The sequence below is a fragment of the Vidua chalybeata genome, chromosome 21 (genome assembly GCF_026979565.1).
Source record: "Vidua chalybeata isolate OUT-0048 chromosome 21, bVidCha1 merged haplotype, whole genome shotgun sequence".
Classification (NCBI taxonomy): Eukaryota; Metazoa; Chordata; class Aves; order Passeriformes; family Viduidae; genus Vidua; species Vidua chalybeata.
In genome coordinates this window covers 1,060,151-1,067,979 of record NC_071550.1, presented here as the reverse complement: position 1 = coordinate 1,067,979, position 7,829 = coordinate 1,060,151, and positions in this window count along the sequence as shown.

The window sequence follows — 7,829 nt, the reverse complement described above, 5'->3', positions numbered from 1 at the left end:
CGAAACGTACCCAAAACGGACCCAAAACGGACCCAAAACGGACCCGAGACCTACCCGAAACGGACCCGACACAGACCGAAAACCAACCCAACACAGACCCGAAACAGACCCAAGACCCATCCGAATCCGACCCGAAACGGATCCGAAACCAACCCAAAACCGACCTGAGACCGACCCAAAACCAACCCGACACAAACCCAAAACGGACCCGAGACCCACCCAAAACCGACCCAAAACTGACCCAACACAGACCCAAAACCCACCCAAAACCAACCCGACACAGACCGAAACCCGACCCGAAACCGACCTGAAACCGACCCAAAACTGACCCAAAACGGACCCAAAACCGACCCAAAACCGACCTGAAACCGACCCGAAACCGACCCAAAACAGACCCAAAACGGACCCAACACCGACCCAAAACAACCCAAAAGTGACGTGCTGGCAATGGAATGGTTCTGTGACAAAAAAAAAAAAAAAAAAAAAAAAAAAAAAAAGGCCATTTTCAAAGTTGCAGGAGTTCTGCTGTATGTCACTAAAATCATTTTAGTGCTTTCTGAGTAAACGACATCCAGCCTCCAGTTTAACTTTTCCTCCAGTGTCCCAAACCATTAAAGGAATGTTCAGATGTATCCACAGAGAACAGAACTTCTGGAACATCTGCAGAAAGGATGTGCTTTAAAACAGGCAGATAGTGAGATTTTTCCAAAGTACACAAGTAGTTGCTTTCTAGATAAGTGCCTGAAATTAAAAACCTTATTGATTAAAAAAATAAAGTGCCACTTGTCCCAAACATTAAATATTAATTACTTGACACCCTTTCTCTTGCAGGAAAATGAACCCGGGTCCCCTGTGTCCAACCAGATCTGCATGTCTGCACTGTCGCACCTAATTATTGAAAAATTACTGTTCTCCATCAGGTTGTTCTTCAGATGAACAACAAAAATGGGGTGGGTGGGCAAAGCTACTGGGCAATGTCTACTTTTCCCTCCAATGCTCAAAAATACTTGTCAATGGGAGAGAACAAAAATGGGGAAGAAATCCAAACCCCAGCCTCTCTCTTGATTGTGCCAGTATTGCAGAAAAAAGCCACCAGACCAGGCAAGAGCATCCTTAAAGTGAAGTCACAGAGAACCTGTGCTCTGCACGCTCTTCTCCCCTTCTTTCAGCCCTTGGGTAACTGAAACCCCATGTTCTTGTGCACCAGTAAGGCTGGGAAACTCTCTGAGAGACAGAATATCCTGCTGCCAGATGCTCTTTTTTCATTCTAACACAGTTGTTTTTCTCTTCACTTGATAAAGTTAAAATAAACAGTCTCTGGGGTGAATTACAGGCATCAAAATTGGATTGGCATGTAAACTGTGGAGCAGTTGGTGGTGGGGAGTCTGGGGAAAAGGAAACAGCAGGTTTTAGCTAGAGGGGACAACAGCTTTATTTCCCTTTTGGTCCTTGACAACTAAGCAGATGTCCTACAATTATTGTTTTACCTTCTAGAAATGCAGGGCCTTCTCCCACCCTCCCAGGTGCGCGCGGGCCCGGCCCTCCCGCAGATGTGCAGGTCCATCCCCTCCCTGCCCCACAGCCCCGCCGGTGCACGGCTAGCTCCATCTATTGCTGGGAAATGGCTGGCTGAGGGTCAGGCACGTCCCTGTCTCTCCCTCAGCCTGCTGGGGTGCCTATTGCCAGTCCCGTTAATGTAGCCACAGCTGCTGGTCTGAAGCATAATACCTTCTCTGATCACCTGGCACGGGCTTTTCCACACCTCTTGTGTTTATCTAGCTCAGTGCTGCCTGCAGCGAGGCTTTGGCCGTGTAGCAATTCTGGGTTGGTGTCTGCTGTAGGCACAAGTGTCTGTGGATGTCCTCGAGGGCCCTTTGGTGCAGATGTCCCTGAGCCCTGACAGCAGTGGTGGGTGACAGGAGGTGTCCCTGGGCACCCGCTGTGCAGGGCTGGAGGATGGTGCTGTTCTGACGAGCTTGGGAAGTCCAAAAGTGGGCAGAAGAATAAATACTGGGGAAGAGAGTCCAGGTTCAATTAAATTTAAAGGTTCTGGTCCCATCTATAAAGAAGTGCTTGTTGTACATCTGGGAACACCTCGGGCTGCACACCTCAGAGCTCACCTTAACATGCTACAGTGAGCTGCCTGAAAAACACAAACTTTTCTCTTTGTTTTTTTTTTTTTTTTTTTTTTTTTTTAAGCAGTCCTGAAATCTGTTTCTAGCCTTAACAAAGCTGCAGTCCAGGTTTATCATCCTACAAGACATCTGACAGGGAAGTTAAATAGCACTCCAGACACGTTTTTTAAAACTTACTTGGGATAGGAGGAATGCTTAGTGCTATCTCAGCAGGTGGGCATTGGAGCTCAGGTCTGTCTTCACTGTAGTGCACAAACTCCCAGGTATTTTGGTGTCTACACTGACACCTGCCTGCTTTCCCAGTTTTGTGTTCAGTGCTTTCTCAAAGTGTGAATGACAAATGACATCTTGAATTCTTGGACCTTTTGAAGAGACACCGGGTAACTTGGGATGCTTGACAAAGTCTTCAGTGTGGTTTTTCCTCTATGAAGCTTGCACCTGCTCTTGCAGTGTGAGAGGCAAACATGCTGTTGCAGGGTAACTAGAGGAAATCACCAGGCAATTTTTTGTTCTCTAGAACAAAAAGGAGCTAGAAAAAGTCAAGTCTTACCAGATGAGGCTGGCCTCTGCCCAGGACAGGTTTTCATTAGAGCTGCTCAGAGGCAATGCAAACTTGCCAGGAGGGAAAGCACTGATGGTGCTCCTGACCCCTCACCACGGCTGTGGCTGGTGATATTCCAACATACTCCTGGTTGGTGTGCATTCCTACCTCCCGAGCTAGCCAGCAGCTCCTGTAGTGTCCCAAGGTGAACTTGTGTCAGGAGTGGAGCCAGGCAGGGAGATAATCGCTGAACCGGAGAATAAACGCACCATGTGTCTCTCCTGTTCCAAACCACTCTAATTTCAAACATCTCGCCTCAACAACGATCTGTTAACGAGCTGCAAGCCAAGAATCTGTCAGAAAAATTTAAATACAATTCTGACAAGATCAGAACTAGATAGACTCCAACTTTACCAACGTGTGGTTAAACCAAAGCTAATGGAGTAAGTGTTTGCCCAGGCAGGACAGAAGGTGAGCTTACTGGGATCTTCTTCATTGCAACTGAAACTTCCAAAAGCAGACTTATTTGACATATTTAAATTCATTAGAGGAAATGGAGTGTTGACTTGGCTCCAAGAGGGTGCCTTCATTACTTTGAAAACTGAAAGAAGAGGTTGAAGCTGGAGCAGGCAAGGGGATGATGTGAGATGTGAAGGAAGCTCCACGGAGCTTCTGAAAGAGCCATTTTCTGAATGGGAATGGCTTCTGGCAGAGGCTTGGATGTGAGAACAGACTGTTTCCCTCCACAAGGACAGGATGTCAGCAAAAGGGATGTGTGGGGGGGATTCCCAGTGCAGTTGGGAATGTACACTTGAGTTGACTGAACTCCGAAACTGCGGAGACCCCCAGGGCTCAGCTGGACACAATGCGCTTCCTTTTTCTCCACATCTGTGCTCCTGTAAACTGATGTGGAACTGCTTTTGCCAGTTGTTTGTAGACCCTCCTGTCTTGTGACTGTCGTGATTAAACCCAGTAAAGAGATGGTTTCTCCACTGCCAGGCTCCTGCAGAGAAGACTTGGGCCATCTGCTGAATGGTCTGTCGCGTTTCTGGCCGCTGGTGCTCTGCTGTTGTGCAACAGCCACGTATGGAAAGCTTTAGCCTTTAATGTGAAAAATGGGAAAGACAGATGCAATCTGGGTCTCATATTGTTCTTGTGTGTTTTCCTCTCATCTCTCAGGAGCTCTCTTGCTGCTGCCTTTCCTCACTCTGAGCACCAGCGCTCCTGTTTTTACTTGATAAAGCAGGCACAGTCACTGTCCCCCAAACCCAGATCCCTGCCTGAGGGTGTTTCTCAGGACCTCCAGAGGATATGAACCATCTCCCCATGATGGTTGTGACCTCAGCCTGTGCATATTGACACCTCATAGAAATGACTGTTTGCAGAGTTTTTTTCTAGCTGTCATTCCAGGTTCAAGTAGATGCACAGTGGGTGTCTGGTTAAATCAGCAAAACCCCTTTATTAGAAAAGCATGGAAAAAATGTATCAGGAAAATTTAGTGTTTCAAAGAGGATCAGAACCAAATGCCCTGTCTTGCGTGTAGGAGGATGGGAGATTTAGGAGACTTAGCTTGAGAAAAAAAAATAAGCCAAACCACCAAAAAGATGAGTAATACAGGCAGCTCCCGTTTTTTCTATGAAGTTTCTGGGCTACACAGATTTGTAAATGATGGCACTAAATAACCAGCCATGCCCAAGCTCCCTGAAAGGCTCTGTAATATCAGCAGCTGATGTCCCACTGCGCAGGGACACAATTGGGTCTGTTCCTCCAGACAATACACCTGTCACTGGGAAACAGAAAGCTGGCAATTAATGGGGAGGCTCTGTGTTGGGCTTTCATCCCAGACAATGAGAAGGGCCTGGAAGAGTGAGATTAAGGCTGGCATGTCCACATGAGATTGCTGAAACAAACCTCACTGAGACTTGGGGGCATTTAAGAAGCAAAAACAAGAAAATAAAACCCTGGTTAAATCTAACTCTACAAGCAAGTTAGAACACAAAATAGCACTGGAACAGGATCCTTTGCATTAGAAATGTGAGCCTGGGGTTGTAGAGAAAACTTTCTTATCAGCTGAGATGTCTTGTAGTTGTCAGTGTACCACAGGAAATTAAACCAAGTGAGGTTCTGCACTCAAGAGCTGCAGAATTCTGGGAGCTCTGCATTGCTCAGAGTGTTTAAAGGTGTCCCAAATTACTGGCCCTACAAAGGCCCTGAAAGCAACGCAGCAGCAATGCACTGAACAAGTAGAGTCAGTGACTGCTTGTGACCAGTCCTGAGCCTGGGAGGGAGCAGCTGTTAGAAGGGAACTCATTTGCTCAGGAAGTCTCAAACATTTTTTTCTCCTGGTGCAGGTGTTCTTCCAACACACAGGAAAGCCAGAGGAAAATTAGGAAAATCTCCTCCTTGCTCTCAGCTCCATCTCCCCAGGATGTAACTTAGGATTGCCACTTGCCATAAAGCAGTGGGTGGGGGTCTCCAGTGATTACACCCATGCTGTGCTTTGAGCAGAGCTCCAAGCAGGGGCACAGCTCCCACTGCAGAGCCCTGCACGTCCCTGCTCACCAGCGGCTGAGGTGTGATTGCTGTGCTGAGGAGGTCACCTGCTGCTGGCAGGGGCACGGGGGAGTGAGGGCTGCAGGGAGAGCTGCACATTTTCTGTGTGAGGAGGTGGTTGGTACAGGCAGGCTCTTGAGACCTCCGTGGGTCACTCTGTCCCCTTGGGGAGGTATTGCTCTGCCTGTGACCTTGTGCCCTCTCCCCTCAGCTTCCTGGGGACATATCCATCACCTACCAGGCTCTTGATGGGAAGCCTGTAGCATCAGGAAGTTTGGGCAACCCTGATGTGACAGACTTGAAAGGAGAAGGGGAGAGGAAACTAAGAGAAATAGACAAATAATGGCATTGCAAAAGATGCAGGTGCCTGGCCATAAAATCACATCAGTGCAGACCTTCGGTGTGCAGGGTGAGGAACTCGTTTGGATACCTGAAGAAATAGCTTGAGCACGTGTCCTCTCTGTGCCTGCCCTGCTGAGCTGGGAATGGGAAATGGCACCTGCCACGCCAAGTCCAAAGTGTGCACCTGACAGCTCCTGCGTGGCCCCTCAGCGGCCGCTGTGCAGCTCCAGAGCCCTTCTCTGGGTAAGGGGAGCGTGGGGCTCAGGTGGTGACCCTGTGCCTTTGTCCAGAGGGGCTGGGACAGTTGTCTAGATTTTCCCAGGCACTGCTGCTTCTGCCAGCTTGATCCATGTGAGAGTGGCAGGTGTGTTAAGAGCTCCCTTGGAGCGGCAGAGATGGGATGTCCTGCCCTGAGGAGCAGGAGCAGGGGGAGCCTGAGCCGAGACCGGAGCACTGCCATGCAGGGTTAATTGCTTCCTGAATGCTGATGGATCTTCTTTTGGGAGAGCTGGCATGGAGAGCCCGCAGCAGCACAAGCCAGCAGCAGCTTGTGAAACATTCAGACGTGTGAAAGGGTAAAGTAATTGCGATATGGCAGTGGTGTGCCACGCTTTCACAGCCCCAGTACTGGGGAGGGAGGTTAGTCTGCCCCTCTTCCACTGGTGCCTCCTGAGTCAGCCCTTGGGAAACCCTGCCTTGGGTCGAAACTCATTCTAGTGAAAGTTTGGGTGACACTAAACCGAGTGAGGAGGAGTTGGATTAGAGGGAGTGTCAGTTCTGAGCAGTAAACAGCAGGACAAAAAAGACTGGAGGAGAATAGTATGTACAACTGGGCCAGGGGAATGCTGCTTTGAAGGATAACTCTGCAAGGGACAGACTTGCACATGACTGAGTGATCTCTGACACGCTCTGTGCTCTGTTTCATTTCTCAATGCATCTTGCTCAGACACATGGCTTCTACTCCATTTGGCAAATATTTGATTTATAAAGATTAACACGTTGCTCGCCCATGTGCTGGGAAGGGTTGTGTGAAAGATGTGCCTTGAGGGTGGCAGCTCAGGGTTTACTCACTGCTAAGGAAACGTTCCTTAAAATGCACCTGAGCTGATTTTTTAAATGGACTGAGTGTAAACAGAACTGCAATGTATTCCAAACCAAGCTAACCCAGAGTGACAGCATCATCCAAATGGCACAAAACAACTTGCCCTTTGCTCAGCTGCTTGTTAGAGAGATTTACCAGCATTAAAAGTGCTTTGGGATTTTACCATCCAACCATCCCAAGGTTGTATGTCTGCTTTCCAAGGTCTTCATGTGCTGGACAGACACCTCTTAACTCTAGGAACTCTGTCATTTCCCATTTATGAGATGTATGAATGAAGGTGATTGCAGAAACTGCAGTTGCCCTGAGGAGACAGCTGACTGGCTTTGTGGGAATTAGTGCTGATGCAGTGAGGAACTGCCAGCACTGGTGGCAACAAATCTGCTCCATGGCAAGGAGCAAACAGCTGGCAGTGCCCATGTGTGCATAGAAATCATCTGGAGAGCCGGGAGGTCCAAAGGAACCACGCTTCCTGGGCTGTGCTCTTTGGGGTGTTTTCAGTGTGATTTCAGGTGAAAGCACAATGGCATGCCAACTGTTGGTTTCCACTTGCTGGCTGTGACCTTTCCTTTGAAATGCCAGTGATGCTTTCTTGCCAGGGTCTCTAGAGCCATCCTTGATGCCAGCCAAAGCATCAAGTCTTATTTGAAAGTCCAGTGTATACTTATGGAAATTAGTTTATGTTTAAATCCAGATAACTGGTGTAGGTGAGGTTGGAAACTTGGGTGGCATTCAGTGATCACAGGAAATTTCCCTTCACCTCTCTGCATGTGCACAGAAGAAGGTTTATTTGAATATACAGAGAAGAGTGAGGCTGAGGGCTTGATCCCTTTTCTAATGCTACCAGAAAACTGTATTTTGTGCTCTTACAAAAGGTGATTCATTCTGTCTAAGACACAGGCACAAAGACCACAGTTTTGCTGTCTGTTGGGAAGCTTTAACTCTCATTAAACCTAATCCAGCCCTAAATTTAAAATAATTTTACCGTTTCCCTCTGAAGATCTTTGGCATAAAATTGGGCTCTGCCTTGTGCCCTTTGCTCCCTCCATTACCAAGGGAAGCAGGATCCAGTTTTGGGCAAACCACGGTGGGCAGCAGAGCCTTCTGCGGCGCTCTGTGCCGCGCTGCCAGGAGCACCAGGCCATTTCCCAACTGGCAC